Raw genomic sequence first — 12,289 nt, forward strand, 5'->3', positions numbered from 1 at the left:
GCAGTGGTAGCCAAGTAAAGGAAGACGGCCAAGCTAGGCGAATGGCTTCAGCATCAACATCTAAGATCTCTGTCCAGAAGAGCCCAATCCTAGGAACAGCAAAGATACTGCACAGGCCTCTGGTGAAGGACCCAAGCTTGAAGGATAAAGACCAGTTTATTCCAGAAGAAGAAGAAGATCCAAAAGTTTTTCACTGAAGCAGAAACATTTTAACCTTCACAATTAGAATAATATTGCATTTATGACACTTGGACTGATGTTAAATATGTTTTGTTTTTTTAAAACAGTGAACTTATTTGATCCGCTCCGATCTTCCTGTAATATTACACTTAGTGTTTTTTGTAATGCATGCTACATATGTGTCGTACTATGATTTAATCATGAGGTGGCCTGTTTTCTGGCTTAAACATCATAATTATCATAGATTGTTAGTATGACTCAAGTAAACACGTGAGAGGAAAAATGTCATTGGGAAATGGTGGAGCCACATTTATGAGTTATTCATAGTAAGAGTCATTTAAGTCTTAAGTCTTAGAGAGTGATGTATAAAACCTAAATGACAGAAAATCTTTAAATTAGGGGAATAATGAAAACACTATTTCAAAAGTCTTTTATGTACACTGCTCAAAAAAAGGCCCACTTTAATCAGAGTATAGCATCGAGTCAGGTAAACTTCCAGGACACTGATGAGTTCGGTTAAGCAGCAGAGGAGGTTGTTAACCAATTTCAGCTGATTTAGTGTTCATGAAATTAACCGGTGCACTAGAGAGGCAACGTGGAGGAAACTGACAGTTTCTCCATCCTCATCTTTTCTGTCAGTTTTTTCACTAGCTTTGCATTTGGCTAGGGTCAGTATCAATACTGGACACAGAGGTTGCACAGGTAGTCCAACTCCTGCAAGACGGCACACCAATACGTGCTATTGCCAGGATTGCTGTCCATCCAGCGCAGTCTTGAGAGCATGGAGCAGATTCCAGGAGACAGGCTGTTACTGTAGGAGAGCTCGATGGGGCGGTGCAAGGTCCTTAACTCATCAGCAGGGCAGGTATTTGTTCTTTTGTGCAAGAAGGAACAGGATAAGCACTGCTCGAGCTACAAAATGACCTCCAGCAAGCCACTGGTGTGAATGTCTCTGACCACACGATGAGACAAAGACTTCATAAGGGTGGCCTGAGGGCCTGACATCCTTCACTGTGCCTTGTGCTCACTGCCCAGCACTGTGAAGCCACACTGACATTTACCAGAAAGTACCAGAATTGGCGAGTTGTGCAATCGCCTTGTGATTGAAACCGATCGCTAAAATTACTTGAGGTCAGTCGCTAAATGTTAAAAAATTCAGTCTAATTGTTCCATTAAATTTGTTTTTCTAAGGCAATACAACACATTAGCTAGTCAAATAGTTCACTTCATATTTTTATTTTTTTAAATCTCCAAGAACAAATGTAATCAATTAAAATATGAACTACTTCAATGCTTATGCACTGACAGAAACGCTGTCTATGAGTTTGCTCGTGTTAGAATCTGCGATCTCATTTAAGAACCAGCTGTATTGTTGTAAAGTGGAGCCTACTTATTTGTTTATTATGCTGATTTTATTAAATTAACTAAATCATGGAACCATCTGAGCCCAACTTGGCGGTGTAGAGGTACGCTCCTTATCAAATTTCCAATTTCATTGTACTACTGTATGTATGACTGTGCAATGACAAAAAAAAAAAGAGTTATCTTATCTTAAATAAGTATGTCTAAATGCTTTCTGGAATCTTAACACATGCATCTGTGATTTCCCAATCGTACCCCACATACGACAAGACGTTTTGCCACCTTGTCTCCTGAAATCAACAGTTACTGTCATCTATTAAGGTGTGTTGAACTCACAACATCCACAAACAGAAACAGCGAAGGAGTAAATTGATCTCAACGCCCAAAAAAGACAAAAGCCCAGAGAGCTGCTCTGTTTTCGATAAAGGATGACACACCCTTAAAGCTAAACCTTTAATCGCAGCAAAAGCACTACTAGTGACATGCTTTATGCTTTGTAATACCACACCTTTATTAACCTGTACCACAACATAGCTAATCAGGGAAACCTAGGCCTTTGAACTGCTGAAAACAACATACTGTAAGCTGCAGTGCTGGCAAGATGAAAGTCTCAGCAGCATGAATAATTAGGCCAGCAACACCCAGCTACTCTCTTTTCACAATTTAACACAAGTAGATAGGAGGTCATTGTAAAAGAGGCACAGGACAGTCTGCAGAACTGGAGAGGTGATGACGTCATGGCGACACAAACCAGGAATAGTTCATATCATTGAAGAGCAAGGGAGTGAAGAGCAGGTAAGAGAAGACCTAGATATCGCCGCCAGGCCCTGCAGCCATGTTTTTCAATGTCTGAACCACTTAGCGAATGAGAGAGACACAGAGAGAGAAAGGGCAGAGAGAGAGTGACACACCAGATATTTCATAGCCTAATGCAGCCTGGAAAGTGGCAGTTCTGTTGAAAAGCACACGAAGCCTCCAGGCAGCTTTCTGGACCTTGGTAATCTTCTTCAAATCGCATGCCTAATGCTCACTCACACCCAAACACCCATCTGAAATGTTCCCAAAAAAGAAAAAGAAAAAAAGGCTGACCGGCCGCCTGGATGGCTGGATGGCCGGATAATTGACTGGGTGAGTGAAATCAATGCTGTGAACTGGATGTGCTTTTCAGCTCCACTAACAGCACGCTGGTTCAGTAAGAGTTCAGCATGCCACAGTAAATGGTCTGGGGGGTTTGTGTGGCTCAGCTGGGAGGACACTGAATCACCGCTCTTCACATGAATCCGCTACAAAGGCTGCTCTGCTGGCGCATGTCACCGAAAAGGACTTTAGAGACGAAGAGGCGGAGTTCATGTTACACCGTCCATCATTTTGACTCAAATGAAACGTGAATAATCACTAACCATAAGGTTATTTTTCATTGTTATCATTCGCTGGAAGCAGCAGCCACTAACACACAGCTGTCACTGTGCCCGAACAGGCAAACTTATATAATGAAATTATACAATTAATTAAGACAGTACAATTAAAATATGAGTAAACCATTTACAAGCAATTACCTCAACAATAACAGTGCAAGTAGAAGTGCATTAAACTGTAGCTGCATAAGCCAGTAACACAGACAGAGACACACACACACAGCAAAAATGCACAATTAATAAAGTGCAAAATACAAAAACAACCAAAATCTCTGAATTTATGCACCAATAAAACCTAAAACATCAGTAAAATTTGTTTGGGCAAAATATTTAAAAAAAGAATAGGGGCAGTGATAGGCAAAACATGTGCAGCCTGAAGAAACTGCCTCCAGGTCATTTAAAAATCACCTTAAATGTATTCACCCAAACCAGCTTCTTAACTTTCAGTTGATTTTGCAGCTGATTCCAGGAGCTGCAAATGTGAATGCTCTTTTGCCAAATTTAGTGCAAACCTTCGGGCCAGACAGAAGGAACGAGTCGCAGGACCAGAGAAAATTATTTCCTACACTTAATAAGGGTATTCTGATAATGTCAAACGCATCCTTGTAAATAAATACATCGACTTCTCATTAACTGTTTTATTTAACTGAAGATTAAAAGCTGAAAAGCACACGATCTGAGAGAGGTATCTTAGTATGATTTTTTTCTAGAGCAATTTCTTTGCTTAAAAAGCTTCTCATCTGAATGGAAACTGTTGCATGTCAATGGCATACAATGAAGCTGTAGTTGGAAAAGAAAAAACATGCACAGCTAAAAAAAATAATGCCCCTCCAGATTTCTGCTGCATTTAGGAATAACTTGTTTTTTACCTGATACATGGCTTCCTGTGAGTTCCACCTTCATGCGTCATTTTCTTCTCTGAGATAATGAAATGAATTAATATATTAAGGGGGATTTATAATGAATATTGTTTAATACATAGGGATATTAATAATTTCCCACATATTAAGGAGGAATGAAAGTACATGCAGGTATATATGCACATATAGGAAGATATCACCATCTGTTGCTTTGGCTTGCTCTTAGCAGCACTTGAGATTTTTTTTTTTTTAAATCATTCAAATAAACCTAAAATAATAAATAATATAAAAAATATCCAAGTAACAGACAGTTTAAAAGATGGAGGTAAGCTTCAAAAATAGTGTTTTGGTTGATGCCATATTGGGGGTTTTTGGCATCGGAAGTAGCCTTATGAGCTAGAACTAGCTAGCCTGGTTTGCAAAACTCACAGGCACATATTGGCTAATTAGCAAGCTAATAAATTACTAGAACTTCACTCACCAAAGCTGAAGCACAGACTTCTTGAATAGTCTGTACCACATAGCAGGTCATGATATTAGCCATATAATCTAGATAACGGCTAGAAAGAGACTCTGATTGGAAAACATGTCAGTGAAAGTGGCCACACCCCTAACTCAATTATCCAAGTGGATGATTTTTATTTTTTTTAAAGAAAAAAGAAATCCCCACACTCACAGCTGCAATGAGAGAGGGGTAATAGCCATATAAGCTTAACGTGTTTTTGAACCAGGGTGTAAATATGCTGTAAAGTTGGCCATTTTAATATTTTAATATAGTGTAAGGGGTCTGACTCGCTTTTGGGTGAAGTGGCACCTAGGGGAGCTGCAGTTGGCTTAATTTTCCATCCCTTCACTTGGAACTCAGTGTCTCCTTGCTTTTAGGCAGCACCGATGACCACCAGTTATAGGAAAAGTCATACTAAATATAGCGATAATGAGGTGATGATCACTGCTGTGGGTGAGTGGGATGTGAAGCACTCAACCTGTGTTGACATGCATTTCCACATTTATGTATATATGATCTTTCCTTGTTGATGAAGCTTATAGTTAGTGTGAGAACAGGTGACCCTGAGCCCTCTCTTAGTTGTGCTTAAATAGCCTTAGGCTGCTGGAGAGTTTCCCATGCACTGAGCATCAGCCATTTTCACTTTCTATGTGTTTATACAGCACTACTGCATTTAACCATTAGTAATTATTAAACTCTGGAACTTTCTCCCACAGTGTGTCTTTTGTTCTGTCTCATTCCCCTCACCTCCACCTGGTCACAGCGGATGGCCACCCTTTCCTGAGCCTGGTTCTGCCCGAGGCTTCTTCCTGTTAAAAGAGAGTTTTTTCCTTCCCGCCATTACCAAGTGCTTTCTCATTGGGTGCCGTTTGTTTATTGGGGTTTCTTTCTAATATTGTAGAGTTTTCAGCTTACAATATAAAACTCCTTGAGGCGACTATTGTTGTGAATTGATGCTGTATGAATAAAACTGAAATGACTTTAATATATTTATGCCTCTGTGTTCAAAAATTCCTACCCAACAAATAAAGATCCAAACAGTTGCATGTCTGGGTGCTGAGTGGGAACACCGGCTCAGTCATGTATAAAATATGACCATGTTGAGCACTGCAATGTTCTCCCTGCACTTGGCCTCCTCTTCACATGTCAGGGCCTTTCCTCTCCGTCACATGGGCTCACTCATCATCTGCAACTATCACCGAGCGGGCAGGCTTCCACTCTTGCGCCCAGGGTACCTCCAAGACAGGCGCAATGTTTAAATCAGTCCCCAGGAAAAACTGGATCTCTTCCACTGTTTAATTCCACAGACTTTGAGGCATGCAGTTGCTAGGCAACAGTAGAAATGTGTGCCCTTCTCTGATATCCATGTTGGTTTCATTTCTGCATATGCCAGCTTTGACTCAGATCTAAGTTAAGGAGATAATTGTCATTTATAAAAATACACCCCCAAAGCATTAGGCGAGATTTCGCAAACAAACAGCTTCAAATGAAACTGTGTAGTTTTGATTTTCCATGTTTTTATTTATTGTACAAAGGGAGAACGCTTACACTAAAGTGTTTGAGTTGTGGCTGAAAAAGGGAGTTTTAATGAGTTCTGACTCAGAATACTGAGTTATTCAAATATACTCAACAAACACACTCAGCTTCTTGGTATGCTAACATGCGAAGAGCAAACAAAGTTTCTGGAACAGCGAGAAATATTTAGCTTCAGAAAAGAAACAGCATATTTTGGCATCTCTTTAAACTAGTACATAGACACATAAAAAAAAAATCAATATTTTGTTGTGTAGCTTGTCCTTATCTTTACTGAACGAACCTTTGCTTGTAACAGACACACATCACAGAAAGCGTGTTTCAGTTCCGATGAAACAATCAGTGCACGTCTTTGTGTTTTTGTGACTGTGAAGCTAAAGAAAAACTGCATGGGATTGTGTGGCTTTTGTGTCTGCTGCTATAAAACCCTCTACTGAACATCTCCATCCCCGGGGTGTTATGTTTGTGCATGAGAGGCCATTAGAGGTGGAAACTGGAATTGAAATGACTGTGTGTGTCTGCTTTTCTTTGTTGTGTGCATTTTTCCATCTCTCTATACACTAGTATGGTATCCAATACAAAGTAAATATGGGGCCGGTATTGCTGATACTGATATTGACTCGGACGATCGAAACAAAGTATCGATCCCATCACACTACTATCAATGCTATCGATTTTTGGATCAATCTGCTCACCTCTACTACACACATGCTACACACAGACCTTCGGCACAAATGCTTGGTGGGACATAGTCAACTTGTTTTGATTAGCAGGCTTTTTTATTAGTTATGTCTTCAGTAATCCGACTTATCCAGGAATGTAGAAGTACTGATCTTCTTCCAGGTTGGACTCTTTAATGACATTTAGGCTTTTCTCTAATCCACACAGGCTCAAATATATACAAACGCTTATCATAACAAGTGCTGAAGGTCTACGGTGCATTAGTGATCACGACTGTTTAAGGGTTTTTTTCTTCCTTTTAGGTCTCCGTCCACTTCAAAAAGAATCAAAGAATGTCTCTCTGTTGTCTTTCCAAATATTTGATAAAGCTTCACACACACAGGTAGACCTTGGACCCTTGGAGAAATTCCTCGGCCAACAGAGGCGATTTCATTACATGAACAGGATTTGCTGTGTGTTTGTGCGTGTTCATTCTGCTTTGAGGGAGAGACTGCACCAAGCCGAGGAAATACAGTGCCTTCTCATCAGTGCTGCTTTGCTAATCTCACCATGTCTGCCTTTGCTATTTAAGTTTTCATGCGCTGTGTTTGAGACATCAGTGGTTTCAGATGGTTGTTTGCAGCCAGCTGCGCTCTGTACACTCTGCTCCCACTATCTCAGTGTTTTCATCTCCTTTGCAAACAGATTTCATCTGTTTGGGCTCTTGCTCGCTTTGTGCTCTCTGTCAGCGAGACCCCAAGCAGAAAGCATCTTCTGCGTCTCCCTTTTTCTTTTTTCTTTCTGGTCCCCACAGGTAACAATGAAAATGTTTATGTACAATTATAAACTCGCAGGCCACTTTGTTAGGTACACTTTGCTAGTACTTGGTTGGACCTGCTTTTGCCTTCAGAACTGCCTTCATTCTTTGTGGCATAGACTCAAAATTACAAAGGAAATAAGCAGCCTAAAGAACAACTCCCACAGAGGGACAAAAAAAAAATCCTGAACATGAAACAGGAGAAGGAGAGTCTCTCTGTCAAGCTCACTGAAAACGGTCAGAAAGATGAGGCCTTCACAAACACATGCAGCTCTCTGGAGGACACCTTAAGGTACTAGGAGAGAGAAGGTGGAGCAAGACAAGAGAGTTTTGGAGGACGAAAACAGCTCAACAGCTCCTGGAAGTCAAGGAAGACACCAAAGTAGCCAAGGGAAGAAAAGAAAAAAGTAGAAAAGAAAGATCTGTATGGAGAGCATAAGGAGTCAAGGATAAATGCAAAGATAAAGAAAGTCGGGCAAAGAGAAGTGCAAAAAGCACTGGAAGAAGAGAAAAAGTGAATAGAAGAGGCAAATAAAGCAGCTGAAGCTGCACAGAAAGACACGGGAGTGAGAAAAAAAGCATTAGAACAGACGAAAACAGAAATAGGAAAAACAAAAATGTCGGAGCGACCCAGGACCCTGAGCAGTTATGAATTATTTTGTTATATGTATAGGTGATACTGTGCTGCTGTTCTGTGTCCACATTTCTGTATAGGCAGGTATGTGTGTGTGTGTGTGTGTGTGTGTGTGTGTGTGTGTGTGTGTGTGTGTGTGTGTGTGTGTGTGTGTTTGGCTGTAGGATGGATGTCAAGCACCTGCAGGCCTGGTGGGTGTGTCCCTGCTAGGGGACTGGCCACACCCAAAGCTCCTGCCACATACATGCTGCTGGTCAGGGCTCGTCGGGGGAGCTACTTAGGAGAGTCTTGGAGCTCCCACCGGCGCGGGACCACTGTGTGAGACTCCACGTTAGTCATCCAGTTGAGCTTAGTGTGTGTGTATGCCCGCGGTTGTATGTGTCCTGACGGCTGCTTCTATTGTATCCCCAGGAGAAGTGTGGAGCGCCAGACAGCAGCCAGCACGAGGAGTGCTGAGACACGGACTTTTCATGGAGAGACACGACACGGGAGTCAGGGGAGAGCACGGGGATTTATTGTTGTTTTTTCCATACACTGTAAATAAATGCACTGTTTACATACAGAGCTCCGCGCCTGGGTCCTCCTCCTCTACATCCAAACCGTGACGAAAAAAGAAACTGAAAGAGACAAAATTAGGATTCAACAGTCAGAACTGGAAAAATTTTGGTAAAAAAAAAAACAAACAAAAAACGATACTACTGAAAAAGAAAGAAGAAATAGACATGAAACTGCTGAGAATGAAAGAAGCAAAGAAACATCTGAAAAAAGAAAAAGAGGCAAAGAAACTGAAAGAGCAGATGAGAAGGAGAAGAACTGGAGTGGCATCTGGAGGTGCTTCTGGTGCAGCTCAACTTCCTCTTCCTCCTCCTTCACCTTACCTCTTTATATCCCCTCCACTCCCATTCTCTCTAGCTTAATTATCACCTTTTCATGTCCGTTCATTATCTTAATCAGTCTTCTACACCCTTTCCCTCTTTCACCCTCCTATGACCCTTTGGTAATTGGGATTTCTCTCTAACACTGTAGGGTCTTTTACCATCCCATTCCCTCTACCCATACTCTGCTACACCCTCTTTCAAAGAGCATTATAATAATTGCCCATCCATGCATCCACAGATGAACATAAACAGACCTCAGCTTGTAGGTGGATTTAAACCAAACACCTTTTAACTTTTAGGTGACAAAGCCAACCACTGCAACTCCACGTTGGCCTCTGTTAATAATAATAATAATCATCATTATTATAAATCATTAAAGAAAACCAAATCATATTCCTGCCTGGTTGCTGCATCTATGATTAAAGAACATTTTCTTTCACATGGTTATCAGACTCTTTTAGGATTCTTAGAATACCTCCACAACTCCAGTAAGTGTTGTTAAATGAGATATAAAAATGTTTTAGGAGACCCTGAACTTCCTTTTACTGTTAAAACATCAATAACAGTAACTGAAAATGGAAACCAAAAATGTTCCCAGTAAATATTCCCATTGCTCCATGTCTGCTACACTGGAAATTCTTTGCTTTGTTAGAGTCCAGGAAGAAGTCCATAAAGTCCATAAATCGTAATTATCCAACATCCCCAGATCTTTTTTCTTACAGTTAAGTGGAAGTTTGCACAGTGTTTGGTAAGTAATCAAATTCTCAGTGCTATATTAAAAACCGGGCTGTACTGAAAGAACATAAAACCATAAACATGAAGGGATGCATCACATGACAGAAACACCCATCAAGATAAAGACTTGTTTTTCAAAGCTTTAAAGTTTTATTTATTAATGGTTTCTATAAGAGAGATAATCAGGCAGATTCCTGTTATGGAGTCACAAAATAACTGAGTGACTTTATTGCCTGATCCAAGGTTAAACTTTCTGTAGACGAAACAGGAATTTAATCTTTAACAGTCACAATCGTCAAATGGGATGACGAGAAGCCACACGGGTAATTGCAGATGTTTGAAAATCTGACATATTCTTCTAAAATAATAATAGCTGTTATCTAATTGAAAATGTGGCATGAATTACTTTTTTCCAGTTGATCAGAAGGCCTTAATAACTTAATATGGGGATTCATCTATTAAAGCTGGTAAAACATCAACGAAATATCTTATAAAAGTATGCATGACTACCGTATGGCAAGTTGCAGAAGATTCGATTATTTTTCAGTCGTTCTAGAGCCTAATCTTTAGAGAAAAATTAGACTTGAATACAATTTATTGGGATGATAAAATAAAACAAAATGCTATTTGAGCAGTGACAGCTTCTGGAGCTATCAATTTCACAATATTTGTTTTTTTAAAATCAATGAAATAGAATTCTAAGAACCACACGAGTGTTTATACCCATAGTGGGTATAGCAGAGCAAGGGCTGTATGTTTAGGGCAAAATTCTGTCACACATACAAATGTTGGTGAGGCGATGTATGTTGAATGTGACACGTGAAAGAAACGCAACATTGCACTGGTGTCACTGGTGCTACCGTGTGAGAAAACCTTCCTTTAGCCAATTTCCTGAAGATCTATTAAGAATTACTCACAGTCAGTACAATGTCTCAGGCAATTTATCACAATTATTTTCTCTTTTATTTCATAATTTCATAGGAAGCCTCTTTTTCGGTCACTGCTTCCTTATGATGATGATCAGTCAGTAAGATGGAGAGTAAGGATCTTTGGTCGTACGTATGCTACCATGTGTGGCTTTGTTTCTGTCACATCAAATAAAATGTGTTTCGTTTGGCATGATAATAATTTTACATCCACTGAATGTTGCTACATTAGAATAAAGCAGCAGAAACTCATCTTTCAGACACTTTAACATCTTTAGCTCTAAAGATGAACAATTATTGGCCACAGGCAGTATCAGGCATCAGACCCAAAAATCACAGTCAATAATACAAGGACATCCAAAAAGTCTTCAAAATTAAAATAGGTTATGTCATAACATCTTATATAAAGTTTCACATGTATGGGAATAAAGGAGGTTTTGTCTGCCTTTTCATAGCCAAGTAAACTTGCTGGCCATGATGGTAACAGCTGAAAGGACTGATGGAGGGTGCGAGAGCTGTATGACCAGCAGAGTCAGACAGTGGTGCTTAAACTGTATCTGTTTTGTCTTGTGTATAACAGTGAGGCTATTATGCCAGGATTAAATACTGAAGGTCCAGACAGATTCAATGAGTGACTCGTAAACCAGGCTTGAAACTTCTTTACTGATATTAAGACTTCTGACCTTCCTCGGCAGAGTTTGAATCGTGGCTGTTGAGTTATCTTGTCATATGCTGTGGGAGTGTCTGGTTGGGCGTGGTCCAGGTTCCTGTCATTTGTCCCTGGGAGTGGAGTTGGCCAGCTCATCACCTGTTGTCAATCTCCGGGGCTCCACCTAGAGGGTTTTTAAGCCAGCACGGCCTGCCACTCCTCGCCAGTTCGTCCTGCTACCATCTGTGGTAAACTCGGCCTCCTCTGAGCTCTGACTCTGTATATCTGGACCTTGGGTTAATATGTTTTTGTTTCCTGTATTCTTCAGATTCTCCACCCATCGCACTCACCAGTAGTGCTGTTTTTGGTCTCCATCCTGTCCTCCCATCTGCTCGGAACCCGAGGATTATATACTCCACTTCTCCTCAGCCTGCCCTTCAGTCTGTATTCTCCATCTCTTCGAAATCTGGACCGGACTCTCCACTCTTGACCCTCTTTGGAATACACCCCTGGCAGCCTTTTCCCCGTTAAATGACTAGGGTCGCCAAGTAAGCCCAAGACTATTCACTGGCACTCCGTACCTTTGTCCCTTACTCGTTTGTTTCCCATTCAGTAACATTTCTCCCCTGTGTTTACAGAAGTTCCCGTTAGAAGTCTCCCCGTGCTCTACGCCGGTTTCTCCGCCCACGGATTTCCTTTAGTTTTCTGCGTATGGTTTTTGTTAAACCCAGTTCCGTTCACGTTTTGTTCTTTTCAATAAATTATACACAGTTCTAAGCAAATTGAGTCTGCTCTTGAGTCCACCGCATTCTCGTCCGTGACAGAACGAACTGGCCACTAATGGACTCAGCGGACCCAATTCGCACCGCCATTAACAAACAGGGCGCGGTGTTAGGACGGCATGAACAGACTTTGACGTCCTTAATGGACCAGTGTAATGCTATCAGTGAAAAACAGGAGGAGTTACTTACCCGGTTGTCAGAAATCAGGGAGCCTAATCCACCCGTTTTTCCTAGTCAGCCGGGACCGTTGCCTGCACCCGCCGTTGCGCGTCCTGAATCGGCTTATCGGGGCATCTCTTCTCCTCCACCGGAGCCTTTTCATGGAGAGCTGGGGCTGTGTGGGGGGTTCCTGT

General features: G+C 41.1%; 1 long non-coding RNA gene across 1 annotated transcript; it reads left to right on the forward strand.

The window, feature by feature from the left end:
* The first annotated feature begins 11,249 nt into the window (after positions 1-11,249).
* LOC146570961 (uncharacterized) lies at positions 11,250-11,936 on the forward strand. The gene is made up of 2 exons (XR_014893218.1): positions 11,250-11,702; positions 11,793-11,936. It is a non-coding gene; the product is annotated as an uncharacterized LOC146570961 (long non-coding RNA).
* Positions 11,937-12,289: the final 353 nt, after the last annotated feature.

The sequence above is a fragment of the Mchenga conophoros genome, linkage group LG7, assembly GCF_057382185.1.
Source record: "Mchenga conophoros isolate Kocher_MC1m ecotype Shallow Benthic linkage group LG7, M_conophoros_male_GT1.1, whole genome shotgun sequence".
NCBI classification, from domain to species: Eukaryota; Metazoa; Chordata; class Actinopteri; order Cichliformes; family Cichlidae; genus Mchenga; species Mchenga conophoros.